This window comes from Hyperolius riggenbachi, chromosome 4 (assembly GCF_040937935.1).
Source record: "Hyperolius riggenbachi isolate aHypRig1 chromosome 4, aHypRig1.pri, whole genome shotgun sequence".
Classification (NCBI taxonomy): Eukaryota; Metazoa; Chordata; class Amphibia; order Anura; family Hyperoliidae; genus Hyperolius; species Hyperolius riggenbachi.
In genome coordinates this window covers 480,968,283-480,982,084 of record NC_090649.1, presented here as the reverse complement: position 1 = coordinate 480,982,084, position 13,802 = coordinate 480,968,283, and the positions used below count along the sequence as shown (strand labels likewise).

The 13,802-nt window shown below is 45.0% G+C and overlaps 1 protein-coding gene across 4 annotated transcripts in view; it reads left to right on the top strand.

Moving 5' to 3' along the window:
• Positions 1–13,802, top strand: part of TRERF1 (transcriptional regulating factor 1) — a 211,510-nt gene that overhangs the window by 99,704 nt on the left and 98,004 nt on the right. The window contains exon 1 of one of the 4 annotated variants that reach the window (XM_068232981.1): positions 802–881. The exons of the other annotated variants lie outside the window; for them this stretch is intronic. The gene's annotated coding sequence lies outside the window, so the exon portion shown is untranslated. Of the gene's footprint in view, positions 1–801; positions 882–13,802 lie in introns of those variants that run through there. 4 annotated transcript variants of the gene reach the window in all.

Sequence of the window (13,802 nt, the reverse complement as noted above, 5' to 3'; positions counted from 1 at the left end):
ATTTTTTATCGATTCTGTATTTTGTCACTAATTATGTATCATGTATACTGTATTGGTGTATACCTTTTGTTGGTATTATGTACCTGTAACGATCTGCTGGTGTGTGAGCACAAGCAGACAGACAAATATCAGACGTTCCCTGATTGGAAAATGTCCACAGACAGTGTCAGTAGAAGGCAGCACTAACACTGCATACAGATAAAGAGAATGGTCAGGCAAAACAGGGTCGGTAACAGATCTGACAGACACAGTACAAAATCGGCAGGCAAATACAACGTTTAGTAAACAGGCTGAGGTCGGCAACAATCAGATGTGCAAAGGTACAGAATCGTTAGGCAAAGGGTAAGTGTTCATGCAGAGGTCGGCAACAGATCAGATTGGCAAAGGTACAGAATCGTTAGGCAAAGAGTAGTCAGAGAATCAGGCAGAAGTCAAACAAAGTATAACAATCAGTAATAATAATAATAATAATAGGCTAGCTAGCGTGGAATCCCCGGTGTCCTGCCGGTTCAAAGCACACAAGGATCTGACTAAGGTCTGAAGCCTTCACTGCGAAGTGTTAGCTAGAGCAGTCAGCGAGCAAGTGTCGACACAGCTCTTAAATAGCCCGGGTAAGCAGGCAACCACGCCCCTAAGCCGCTTGGCCAATCAGGCACTGGAGGTGGAGCCATGCGTGTCAGCTGACAGGTGATCAGCTGACACGCTTCCTTAGAGTATAAGAGGGGCATCGCCAACAGCGCATGTGTCCACCCTCATTTGCAGTCAGAGAATTATGCGGCCGGATCTCTGCATGAACGCTGCGGACACCATCCCTGACAATGCGGGCAGCCACACCGGAAGTCCCAGATGCGCTGCCAGCGGAGGCAGCAGAAACTGACATGGTAAGTGCAGGATTACTGACAGTACTCCATGTTTGTTTCTTACTTTGTACAGCACCACGGAATATGTTGGTGCGTTATAAATCAGTAATAATAATAATCTGAGTGTTTCTATGTCCTGGAGTCTCCTATTTGGAGTCCTCATTTCTTTCCACTCTTTGAGATTGCGAACGGTTGGGAAATATATACCCCAGTCTCCATGAAAATCTACCCTATTGATTTTCTTATGTGCTTTTTAATCAGGCAGCTGTAAGCATTACATAGCAGCGATTCATAGCCATTAACCTAATTAGCCAAGAGAGGTTAGGATCTGGGGACGCTAGTCATCTGATATACAGGCAGCTAAACATAAAACATAACAGTTATGGTGGCTTAATGGTAATATGGTCATTTCTACCTCTGAATCGAGATCTGATCAATTGAAGGCGAAAGAAAATGACCTTGAGTTGCGTGATTTGTGCCAGTTTTTGTTAGCAGCTTAGTGAAGAGGTGAAAGGAAGAATTCTGTTTAAGATTGGCTTATTAACATTCAAATCCTTGAACAATCTGGGCCCTGGATAACTGAAGGGTTTGTTGCAACTGTATCACACCCACTACAATCTTAGATCAAAAGGATCTAATAACTTGGTCATTCCGAGAGTCCACCTCAATACCTTTGGAGACAGAGCCTTCTGTCATGCTGCCCCTACACTTTGGAACGCCCTACCTCACCCAATCAGGACAGCTCCATCCCTGGAATCATTTAAGTCCAAACTGAAAAGCCACCTGTTTAGTCTGGCATTGATGAACAGCTGACTATTTCCTCTGTAACACAGTCCAGCCTGCAACCCTGTATTATGGTGGCCACTAACTGTCCAATTTCTAGCGAAAAATCGTTCGAGCGATCAGAAATTCTGATCGGACGAAAAATCGTTCACTACACCATCAACTAACCAATCTTTGCTTCCTATCTATCACGACCACCAAGAAAATCCAAATTTTCGTTCGACGAAAATTCATTCGGGCGACATTTTTTTCACTCGTTCATAATCGATTGTGTCCACCAATGGAGATTATTTACAACCAATCCGATCAGAATTTCTGATCGCTCTAACGATTTTTCGCTAGAAATTGGACCGTTAGTGGCCAGCTTTAATCTGAGGTATATCTATGCACTTGGAGAAAAGCGGTTTACAAATGTTATTGTATTGTTTTAATTCAGTAGCAGATTGGGTTCTGTGACAAAAGTAAAGCATATGGTTGTAGAAAATTCTATCCCTCTTCAAACTACCAATCAGTTTACCCCTTACAAAGAAGGCTGGGAATATAAGAGCATTGAAAGATCAGGCAGAGAACTCTTATTGCGGAGGACTGAGCTGAAGCTGAGATTCTAAATGCATGCTTTGCTTCTGTTTTTATAACAAGGTGATGTCCCTTGTTTCATAATACAGCTCTGGGTTGCTCCCAGTCTACCTCATTTAGCGCGAATACACAGAAGGGTGTGCGGGCATGTTTAAGGCTCGATAAGATGTCATTCACCCCCGGGTGTTAAAGGAGTTGAGTTCAGTTATTGAAAAGCCACTTTATCGTTTTTTTCTAAGATCGTCTTTAAAGTGGGTAAGTTCCTTATGACTGCAGCTGATGGTTTCCCCTTATTCGCGCGCGCGCGCGCGTGTGTGTGTGTGTGTGTGTGTGTGTGTGCGTGCGTGCGTGCGTGCGTGCGTGTGTGTGCGCGCGCGTGTGTGTGTCTCTCTGATTGTGTGTGTGTGTGTGTCTCTCTGATTGTGTGTGTGTGTGTGTGTGTCTCTCTGATTGTGTGTGTGTGTGTGTGTGTCTCTCTGATTGTGTGTGTGTGTGTGTGTGTGTCCCTCTGATTGTGTGTGTGTGTGGGTGTGGGGTGTGTTTGTGGTGTGTGTGTGTGGTGTGTGTGTGTGTGTGTGTGTATGTATTATGTGTGTGTGTGTGTGTGTGTGTGTGTGTGGGGTGTGTGTGTGTGTGTGTGTGTGTGTGTGTGTGTCCCTCTGATTGTGTGTGTGTGTGTGGGTGTGGGGTGTGTGTGTGGTGTGTGTGTGTGTGTGTGTAGGTGTGTGTGTGCGTGTATGTATTATGTGTGTGTGTGTGGGGTGTGTGTGTGTGTGTGTGGTGTGTGTGTGTGTGTGTGTGTGGTGTGTGTGTGTGTGTGTGTGTGTGGTGTGTGTGTGTGTGTGTCCCTCTGATTGTGTGTGTGTGTGTGGGTGTGGGGTGTGTGTGGTGTGTGTGTGTGTGTGTGTGTGTGTGTGTGTGTGTGTGTGTATGTGTGTGTGTGTGTGTGTGTGTATTATGTGTATGTGTGTGTGTGTGTGTGTGTGTGTGTGTGTGTGTGTGTAGGTGTGTGTGTGTGTGTATGTATTATGTGTGTGTGTGTGTGTGTGTGTGTGTGTGTGTGTGGGGTGTGTGTGTGTGTGTGTGTGTGTGTATTATGTGTGTGTGTGTGTGTGTGTGTAGGTGTGTGTGTGTGTGTGTGTGTGTATGTATTATGTGTGTGTGTGTGTGTGGGGGGGGGGGGGGGGTGTGTGTGTGATGTGTGCGTGTGTGTGTGCGTGCGCGTAAATGTATAGAAATAGCCTCACTGCACTCCCATAATACGGGAATATGAACCTTGCTCTCTGTGGCGAGATGCGATTCCTGGTTTGAATTATTTTTACTTTTTATGTAAATGTATTACGCTGAGAACAGGAAGTGCCACACACCCTGCCCGGGGTAGGAGCGTTCCAGATTCCAGTATAGTAATGTAAATTTACTGCCTCTGTCATCATTAATTCACATTGGTATTCGTAGCTTCTCTGAAGGCGATCCAATAAGAAGATTAATAGTCGTTAGGTTTATACAGTGGAGGAAAACATTCATCCAGCTCATTTATCAATGTGTCTATATTGATCCGTACCATACCATCAGATTATGACTCCTGCATCTAACAGATCACATTTAAAGAGGAGCTGTCAGCCATACTATCTCAGGAAAAAAAACAAAAAAATAATATATAAGTAGATAAATACTTGCTCTACTTACATAACACATGTATTGCACTGTCCACGTTATGATTCCTGTGAATTTTGTAAAGGAAAAGTAGAGAATCCTATTCTAGACAGTTTCCATATTTACTGTGGCTATTTTGAAGCCAGTCGTGATGTAATATCCGCCCTTAGTCTCCTCTGCCTGATTTGCCCGCCCTTCACTATAGAAAGTGCATTGTTTCAGCCTGAGAAATTTTGGCCAATCAGAGTGGAACAGAGGTGTGGGAGGGGAAAACAGGAGGGAAAAGGCTTCAGCCAATCAGACTGCATTAGTTAAGTCTGAGGGGAAGTAGTGAAGCAAAAAAAGACAACCCAGCATGCCCTGCAACTTCTCTTTTGTGTACCAAATTTTCTGTGTACCAAATAAGAGTCATGTAAACTGGGGAATGATAATTTATCAACAAAAAAAGTAATAGTGATTTTAACTTTTAGATTGCCTGATTAGCATCCTTATTACTTGTTTACCAGATAAAAATAAAGAATTGATTTTTTATTTTATGCCCGGCAGTTATTCTTTAAAGAGGCCCTGTACTGACATATAGTAGAATGTAGTAAATAATTTAAGATGCCTACTTTTACGGTAATTATCCTGGCTTCAACATTATAAAACACTTCCTATATCTACAGTATATATTGCTGAATATAGGTATGCCATCTCGCCCTCCCAGTGATGCCTAGCCTAGGTTGATTAGCTATGCGGAATTCTCCAAGCCAGAGCATTCTGAAGGAAGAAGCTATATTTTCTACAGGCCTTAGAACTCTCAGTATACAAAACATTCTTCAGAGAGCACCTGGCTGGACTAAAAATGTCACAACCAGTGATACATTTTAGGCCCGGTTCACACTTGCGGTGGCCCTCCGGAATCGCCGTGCCGGAGCCGCACCGCCTGCAGAACGGACGGAACGGACGCACGGCATAGCAATTAAAGCCTATGCGTCCGTTCACATGGGTCCGTTCTGCAGAACCGGAGCCGGACCGGATCCGGGCCGGATCCGGACTCCGGCCTCCGTTCCAACATGCGCTATTTTTTCATCCGGCCCCTCCGGCAGCCGTATCCGGGGCGGAGCCGGACTGCACCATCCGGCCAATACAAACAAATGGGAACCGGAGGCCGCACAACACACTGGCTGAGAAATCCGGATCTTCTACCCCACTTCCTATGCGGATTTTTGCGGCGATATTGGCTGGGGACACATGGGCAAGCATTTTGGAGTGGAGCAGCACGAGCTGGAGGTGTTGGCAGGATGTTGGCAGCATGTCGGAGGTGGAGGTGAGTGCTAAACAGCAGAGGGCCTGATTCCACAGGTCCCCCTTCTGCTGACCTCCCAGACCCCAACATTTTTTTTTTTTTTACGTATATTTTGCCAAACGGATCCGGATCACATCCTGATTACCACCTGATGCAACCTGACCGGATCCGGATCGGATCCGGATCAGAACCGTACGGTTCCGATCCGGATCCGGTCCGGATCCGGTCAGGTCATCCGGTCCGTTTGGCAAACAACCGCTAATGTGAACCGGGCCTTAGAATGTAAATCGGGGGGAGGAAAGATCTAACAATGAACAAGCACTGACTAAATGATTTATATCCCAGTTGCTAGGTAACGTGAATAACAACATAGGAAATCCCATCATGCTTTGCACAGCATCAGGGGAAAAAAGCCCGGGCAGTTTTCTTTGATGGGTGGAGCTTAGCTAAAAATGCAGCTAAAAATGATGCTTTGGTAAGAAAAACAAAGTGATGCTGTGAAACTGTTAAAGAAACACCAAGCCTTTTCAGTTCTGCTGAGTAGATTTTTAGTCCAGAGGTTCACTATAAGCTAATACTTTATCTCTGCAGTCCAGCCTACTCTCCTGAAACTGAATACAGACCATAAAACTTCTGTGAAGCTGTGCAAACACTCTTGATAGCAGAAAAGTGAGGAAAAGTCCAGAAGCTTGTCCTCAGCGTGACGTTACATCGGACTGCATCTTCAGACCTATATTTTTGTAACCCTAAAATTAAAAATAAGAACCAGAGGTTCTGGGAATGTTCTCTGTAGGATTAGTACTACAGTGACAATTACCGTACTAATGTCATTATTTTATTTTATTTTTTTACTTCAGGTTTGCCTGAAACTAAAATCGTATTGGGTGGTACGAGTGAATGAATATGGGGCAACACTATTACTGTTTGCAGGGGAGAGAACTTTAAAGAGTCCATGGCCCAAATGCAAATCACTTTTTCTCCTGAGTTTTCTCCTAGGAGTTCATTTTTCAACTTCTTTTTAAAATACCTTTTCAGCACTTTGCAATTGAAAAAGTACCAAAAGTAACTGAAAAAGTACAATCAAAATTATTTTACTATTTTCTTGCTTGCTGGTGGTTGAAAAGGCCTTTTATGACATGTTTTTGAAATTTCACCTAAGAGAAAACTCAGGTGAAAAAATGAATTGCATATGGCCCCATGGCTCATATGCAAATCACTTTTTCTCCTGAGTTTTCTCCAAGGAGATCATTTTTAATCTTAAATTTAAAATAAATTTTTAGCACTTTGCAATGAAAAAAAGTACCAAAAAGTAGTCATAAAATACTGTCGAAATTATTTTGAGTATTTTCTTGCTTGCTGGTGGTTTGAAAGGATATTTTATTTACAAGTTGTGAAACTGTCACCTAGGAGAAAACTCAGGTGAAAAAAAATTGTATTCACTCAGATGAATTGCGTATGGGCCCAGATTTGCTGCTTCAAAGCGGACCCAAACCAAACAATTTTTTAAATTCAAAATATTTAGTTGCACCACTCTGACACATACAAAGATAAATAAACACTCCTTCAAGAGACACTGAAGCGAAAAAAAAATGATGATATTATGATTTGTATGTGTAGCACAGCTAAGAAATAAAACATTAAGATCAGATACATCAGTGTAATTGTTTCCAGTACAGGAAGAGTTGAGAAACTCCAGTTGTTATCTCTATGCAAAAAAGCCATTAATGTCTATGACTTTCAAAGTCGTGGAGAGGGCTGTTTTCTGACTTTTATTATCTCAACTGTTCCTGGACTATTTACTTCTCCTCTGCTAGAGGAGAGGTCATTACTTCACAGACTGCTCTGAAAGACTCATTTTGAATGCTGAGTGTTGTGTAATCTGCACATATTAGAGAATGATGCAATGTTAGAAAAAACACTATATACCTGAAAATAAAAGTATGAGAATATTTTCTTTGCTGCTAAACTTCTAGTAATTATTCAAAGTACACAACCAATTCACTATATCATATATTTTTTTTCGCTTCAGTGTCTCTTTCAGGCCTATGAGCATTTCAGTGCATGCTTTTCACCCTTCTCTTTTATAACTAGGGTTATACAGGTGGCAGCCATTAGCAATTCCACCTTTTCCGGACACCATCTACTCCACCAGTCTGCCGGATTCTGTCCCGGCAATATGAAAAGAAGGGAAGGGTTCCTCCAATAAATGTAAAATATTTTATATTTGTCATCATGCAGCTGAAAAAAGGCTGCTATTTATTATTATAATTTAGAAAATAGATTTTATTTCTGAAATCTTGTATTTTTAATTTGGGTCCACTTTAACATCATGTATATCCCCATAGTGAAAAAATAAAATAAAAATGCCCAGTAGGAAGAGTACAGTATAATGACCTCACTGGATTCTTTATAATGTCCAGGTCTCTTTTCACCCAGTAGTGACTTGTTCATTTGGCCACCCCCTCTTTTCACAGTGGGCTTGTCCATCAAAAGAAGGAGTTTGAGGACCAGAGACCAGAGGAGGTGGGCAGCTGCTCTTGCCATAGGTGTATTTTTGTAAGAGAGCCTGAGGTTCTGCTATAATCTTTCAGGGAGAGTGGAGAAGGTTAATTAAGAACCTGTTCTGGGTTTTTGGTCCTGTCTTGGGACTTTGTGGCATAATTACAGAAAAGCAATATAAACATAACTCACGTATTATGATTATTATTTAAGATTACAGCAGACAACCCTGTATGGAATAAATTAACCGTAGGCACTGTTTATTGAGGTTTAACAATATCAAAATTAAGCATAAATTAAAGAATAACTTTATCAATATAAACAATCAGTTAATAACTTTATTCATCAACTCAGTAAAATTCGTCTTCAGACTTAAGTTTATTAGCTTCCCGTATTCCAAATAGCCCATCCACCATCGTGGGCAACTTTCACCTTCAATAGGCAATAACTTATGACAATTCAATACAAAGTCTGTACGCCAATCCAGAAGAAAGTAAGAAAGGGATGGGGATCCCAGCTTGTCCTGACAGAAAGTGAGAGAAACTAACAGCATCATTTGAGATGTGAGGGGGAATTCGGCATCTATTGGCTGCCAGGAGCCCCACCCCCTCTGACAGCTGCCAATCACGGGTGAGTGATACCTTCACCTCTGCATAGCAACAGCAGCTCCAGGTACCTTCCCAGTGACAGCATCAGCCCTGAAAGAAAAGGAGGGAAAAGCAGTACCACAGGCCAATACATATTATACAAGGCTATGCCTTACAGATAAACACTAACACCACATTGACCCCCTGTTTAGCCACAAAAGTCCCAAGCGGCCTGCACTCAAATGCTTCCGCTCTGGCCATACAGATTCTTCCAGAATAAGTCATGAGGGTACACCTCCCAAACCAGAGCAACAGTTCTTGTGCTAACCACTACAAATATTTTGTTGGAGTTCCACTTAAAGAGGAACTCCAGTGAACATTTTTACTGTTGGCAGGTGATGTAGCTGCTGCATGTTTTTTTTGGCAGTGGGAAACAGCTGTAAACAGCTATTTCCCACAATGCAGCAAGGTACACAGACAGGAAACTGCCAAAGTACGTACTTTTCTTGTTTCTTGTGGGAGGGGTTTCACCACAATATCAGTCATACAGCGCCCCCTGATGGTCTGTTTGTGAAAAGGAATAGATTTCTCATGTAAAAGGAGGTATCAGCTACTGATTGGGATAAAGTTCAATTCTTGGTAGGAGTTTCTCTTTAAAGTCAACAGAACTGTAGGCGATGAGATGTGGATTGCATTACTCAGCGGGGAGTTGGTTGTTAGCTGTCATCAGGTTTGGATTGCCAAGAGGCTCTGTCTGACTTGGCCTCTTTACTCATGGCGCAGTTACAGCTTGTAAGCCATTATCTTTACCATCATGAGCCGAAAGCAAACCTTTCCTTCACACATACGGCAAAAAAAGGTGTCACTACCTTTACTGCTGTGCACTTTAAAGAGGAACTGTAACAAAGGACTGAACTTCATTCCAATCAGTAGCTGATTACCCTTTTCCAGTAATAAATATGTACTGTTTCTGGAACAGATCATCAGGTGGGTCTGTATGGCTGATGTTGTGGTAAAACCCCTCCCACAGTGTGATGTCATGACCATGGTCTTGGCAGTTTCCTGTCTGTGAACCTCTGCATTGTGGGAAATAACAGCTGTTTCCAACTGCCAAGCAACCAGTATCTCCCTCTGTGCATATGTATATCAACAAAAAAAAAAGAACAACCTTTTAGCCTATGGCATTGTTAGGGGGCGTGGTTATAGATAATGGCAGTTGGTGCTGTCTAGTTTTTTCTTGTCTGCCAGTAGTAAAGATGATGACTGGCAGGCTGATTGTGGATGAAACAACATGAACAAATTACATGGCGAATATCAATCATTTCTTGATTTCTATTCTTCTTACTTGGATATATTTTCCCCCTTTTTGCTAAAGTTCCTCTATAAATCATGCCAGTTTCCTGGAACAAGCATGCAGCCAGGAAAGTGAGAACACCTGATGCCCATACTGGTTTTGGGTCATTGATTTGGTGCCATTTCCCCAAGACATTCCCCTAGAAAATAAGCCACAGCAGGAATTTTGAGTATGCTCGAAATACAAGCCCTACCCTGAAAATAAGCCCTAGCAGCAGTGTAACGATTGGTGTCAGCGAGAACAGATTTCTCTGATTATTGGTGATCTGCAGTATCACCAATAATACAGACGCTATACCTGATTATGTGTGATCTGCAGAATCGCCAATAATCCTGGTATAGCCAGGACCAGGACAACCAATGTGAGGGTATTTGTTTGGTGCAACAGTAATGATAGAGATACCCGCTTTCCCAGAGGAGCTGGGAGATAGGAATATCTCTATATAACACAGGAATACAAACTCCAGCAAGCTGGAGATACAGACAATAGTGAGATAGTTCACCCGAGGAGCGGGTAGAACTATAATTAACAACCGTACTGGTCACCCGAAGGGCGGGTGATTCAGACTGTAGTGTAGTCACTATCACCTGAGGGGCAGGTAGAAAGGATAGTACTGTAGTGACTATTCACCTGAGGAGCAGGTGATTCAGACTGTACTGCAGCAACTGACCACCTGAGGAGCAGGTGATTAAGACTGTACTGCAGCTACTGACCACCTGAGGAGCAGGTGATTCAGATAGTACTGCAGCTAGTAATCTCCTGAGGAGCAGGTGATTCAGGCTGTACTGCAGCTACTGACCACCTGAGGAGCAGGTGATTCAGATAGTACTGCAGCTAGTATTCACCTGTGAAGCAGGTGATGCTAGCAGAGGATCCCTCACCAGTGAGCCTAGGCTCACTGGTGAGGACAGGAGAGTCAGACAAGCAGATTTGGCAACGAGCGGACAGATACGGTACAGAGACAGAAAGCTAGATCAGAGTAGTGTTTCAGGCAGAGTCGGCAACTATATCAGATAGGCAAAGGTACAGAATCAGTAAGCAGAAGAAGAGTCAAACTAGCAGAAGGTCATAACAAATAATACAATTCAATGAGTACTTTAAGCTATCAACAGAATCTGGCTAAGTGTGGATCCCCAGCTCCTGCTGGTTCTAGCACACTTTGGGATCTGACTAGGTCTGAGTGCTAACACGTAGCATTTGCAACAGCAGACGCGGAGCAACTGAATGACCTGTCCTATATATACTGCAAGCACTCCACAGCGCCGCCCCAGTCACTCAACCAATCCGGAGCATAGCTGGAGTCAGCAGATTGCCTGATCAGCTGACTCCCCTTCTAGTTGCATAAAGGTCCTGTCACCTGGCGCGCGCGCACACGTAACCCTTAGTCTATGAGCAATAGAAGGACCAGGCAAAGCACTAGCATGTAACTGCGCGGCGGAAACCGCCGGCTGCGACGCGGAGATAGCCGCCATGCCGCTTGCTGTTGCGGCCGTATCTTCGCTATCCATTACTCGCAGTAAGGGGGAAAAGTATGTCAACTTGTGTTATTACTGGAGCCAATGGTCTCACGGGCAGAACCATGTTCTCGTCATTTGGCCAATCACTGCACTCACTGCTAATCACTGAGTGCAGTGATTGGCCCAATAACTGTGCCATGGTCCTGCCTGCGAGACCATCGGCTCTGGTAGAAACACAAGTTGCTGTACTTCTTCCCCATGGAGAACATATGGGACACAGGAGTACAGGGGACAGAGGGGGACACAAGGAGGACATGGGGGACAGCAGAGGATATAGGGGGACACAGATAACAAAAGGAGGGCACAGGAGGACAGGGGATACAGGAGGGCACGGATACAGAGAGGGACACCAGGAGGACACAGGTACAGAGAGGGACACTAAAGGTACGAGGGGACACAGAGGCACACAAGAGGAGGATCCAGCAGAGGAAGAGGCAGCATTGTGGGGAAGGCAGGAGGACACACAGCACAGGAACGTATATGTTCATAGAAATATAAGACATCCTCTGAAAATAAGCCCTAGCACATATTTTGGTGAAAAAATGTATATGTTACGGCCAGAACCCAAAGCTTGGCCACTTCGCGTCGGGTTCTGGCCGGTCAATGTGCGAAGGGGCCGCGGCGTTGCGGCCAATGTCCGAAATGAGCCGAATCCTGGCGGCTCCAATAATTTTCCCCCGCGCTGGCTCCACCCCCTGCCTCCCTGCTATCGGCTTTCAGTCAGCCGGTGACACACGAGCCCCCCCACCCCTTCCCGAGTCGTTTGTGGCTGCAGGAAAGCAGAGCGGGGAGCACTGCAGACATTGCTTCTGTCAGCACCCGCTCTGCAGGGACGAACACATTCTTGTTTTCTTGCCTCTGCCTTCCTGCAGCCACGAATGACTCTGGGGGGGGGAGACGCATGTGTCCCTCGGCTGTCAGAAGCCGATAGCAGGGAGGCAGGGGGCGGAGCCAGCGCCGGGATTCGCCTCATTTCGGACATTGACCGCAGCGTCGCGGCCACTTCGCACATTGGCCGGCCAGAACCCGAAGTGGCCAAACTTCGGGTTCTGGCCGTAACATATATAACACACTATCTTATTTTCAGGGAAACACGGCATTAGTGGATTAGCCGGGTAGCCGAGCAAGCAGCATTTTGTGAGAGAAATGCCACACTGCATCGTATTCCTCTCACGTCCTGCGTCCTTTAGGAGGACACAGGCTACGAGCAGAGATGGCCTTTTGCTCTAGTTATGTCATGGAAACATGACATTGGTGACTGAGAAAGGCCGGGCCTCACAGCGGAAACTCGAAGAGGAAGTGCCTGAAGTAAACACTTCTGTGGTCGACAGAAGTAAATATTATCAAATGATTACATTTAATCCACAGACCGGTGGTGTAAAGATTCAGCCTGGCTAATCCTCTTCTTGGATATGAGGGAACGATTGTGTGTTATGAACGGATTGAGATACGGGTCTGATCGGTAGTCAGTCTGATGGATGAGGTTTGTGTATGGAATTGCGTGAGATTCAAGTCTTGTACACGTACATATCTCGCATCCGACCTTTTCTCACTCACAAAACAACTAAAATGTTAGAATATGATAGGCCTGAATGTTTTTAGGAAAAAATTGAATAGAGCGATTTTTGTCCGTAATTGCGATTTCGATTCGATTCATGATTTCCTTCAAATCAAGCTTTGTTCCCCTCCTCTGTGCGCCTCTGTACCCGTCTCTCTTTGTGCCCCTTTTGTGTCCCCTTTGTCTGTGTCTCTCTTTGTGCCCCCTCTGTGTCTCTCTTTGTGCCTCCTCTGTCTGTGTCTTTCTCTGTGTCTCTCTCTGTGCCCCCTCTTGGTCTCTCTCTTGCCCCCTTTGTGCCCCTTTTGTCTCTTCTGTGCCCCCTCTGTGTCTCTTCTGTGTCTCTTCCTCTGTGTCTCTTTCTCTGTGTCTCTTCTGTGCCCCCTCTGTGTCTCTTCCTCTGTGTCTCTTCCTCTGTGTCTCTTCTGTGCCCCCTCTGTGTCTCTCCCTCTGTGTCTCTTCTGTGCCCCCTCTGTGTCTCTTCCTCTGTGTCTCTTCTGTGCCCCCTCTGTGTCTCTTCCTCTGTCTCTTCTGTGCCCCCTCTGTGTCTCTTCCTCTGTCTCTTCTGTGCCCCCTCTGTGTCTCTTCTGTGTCTCTTTCTCTGTGTCTCTTCTGTGCCCCCTCTGTGTCTCTTCCTCTGTGTCTCTTCCTCTGTGTCTCTTCTGTGCCCCCTCTGTGTCTCTCCCTCTGTGTCTCTTCTGTGCCCCCTCTGTGTCTCTTCCTCTGTGTCTCTTCTGTGCCCCCTCTGTGTCTCTTCCTCTGTGTCTCTTCTGTGCCCCCTCTGTGTCTCTTCCTCTGTCTCTTCTGTGCCCCCTCTGTGTCTCTTCCTCTGTGTCTCTTCTGTGCCCCCTCTGTGTCTCTCCCTCTGTGTCTCTTCCACTGTGTCTCTTCCACTGTGTCTCTTCGATCTGTGTCTCTTCTGTGCCCCCTCTGTGTCTCTCCCTCTGTGTCTCTTCCACTGTGTCTCTTCCACTGTGTCTCTTCCTCTGTGTCTCTTCTGTGCCCCCTCTGTGTCTCTTCCTCTGTGTCTCTTCTGTGCCCCCTCTGTGTCTCTTCCTCTGTGTCTCTTCTGCATACCTCCCAACTTTTTGAGATGAGAAAAAGGGACACTTAAGCCACGCCCATGACAC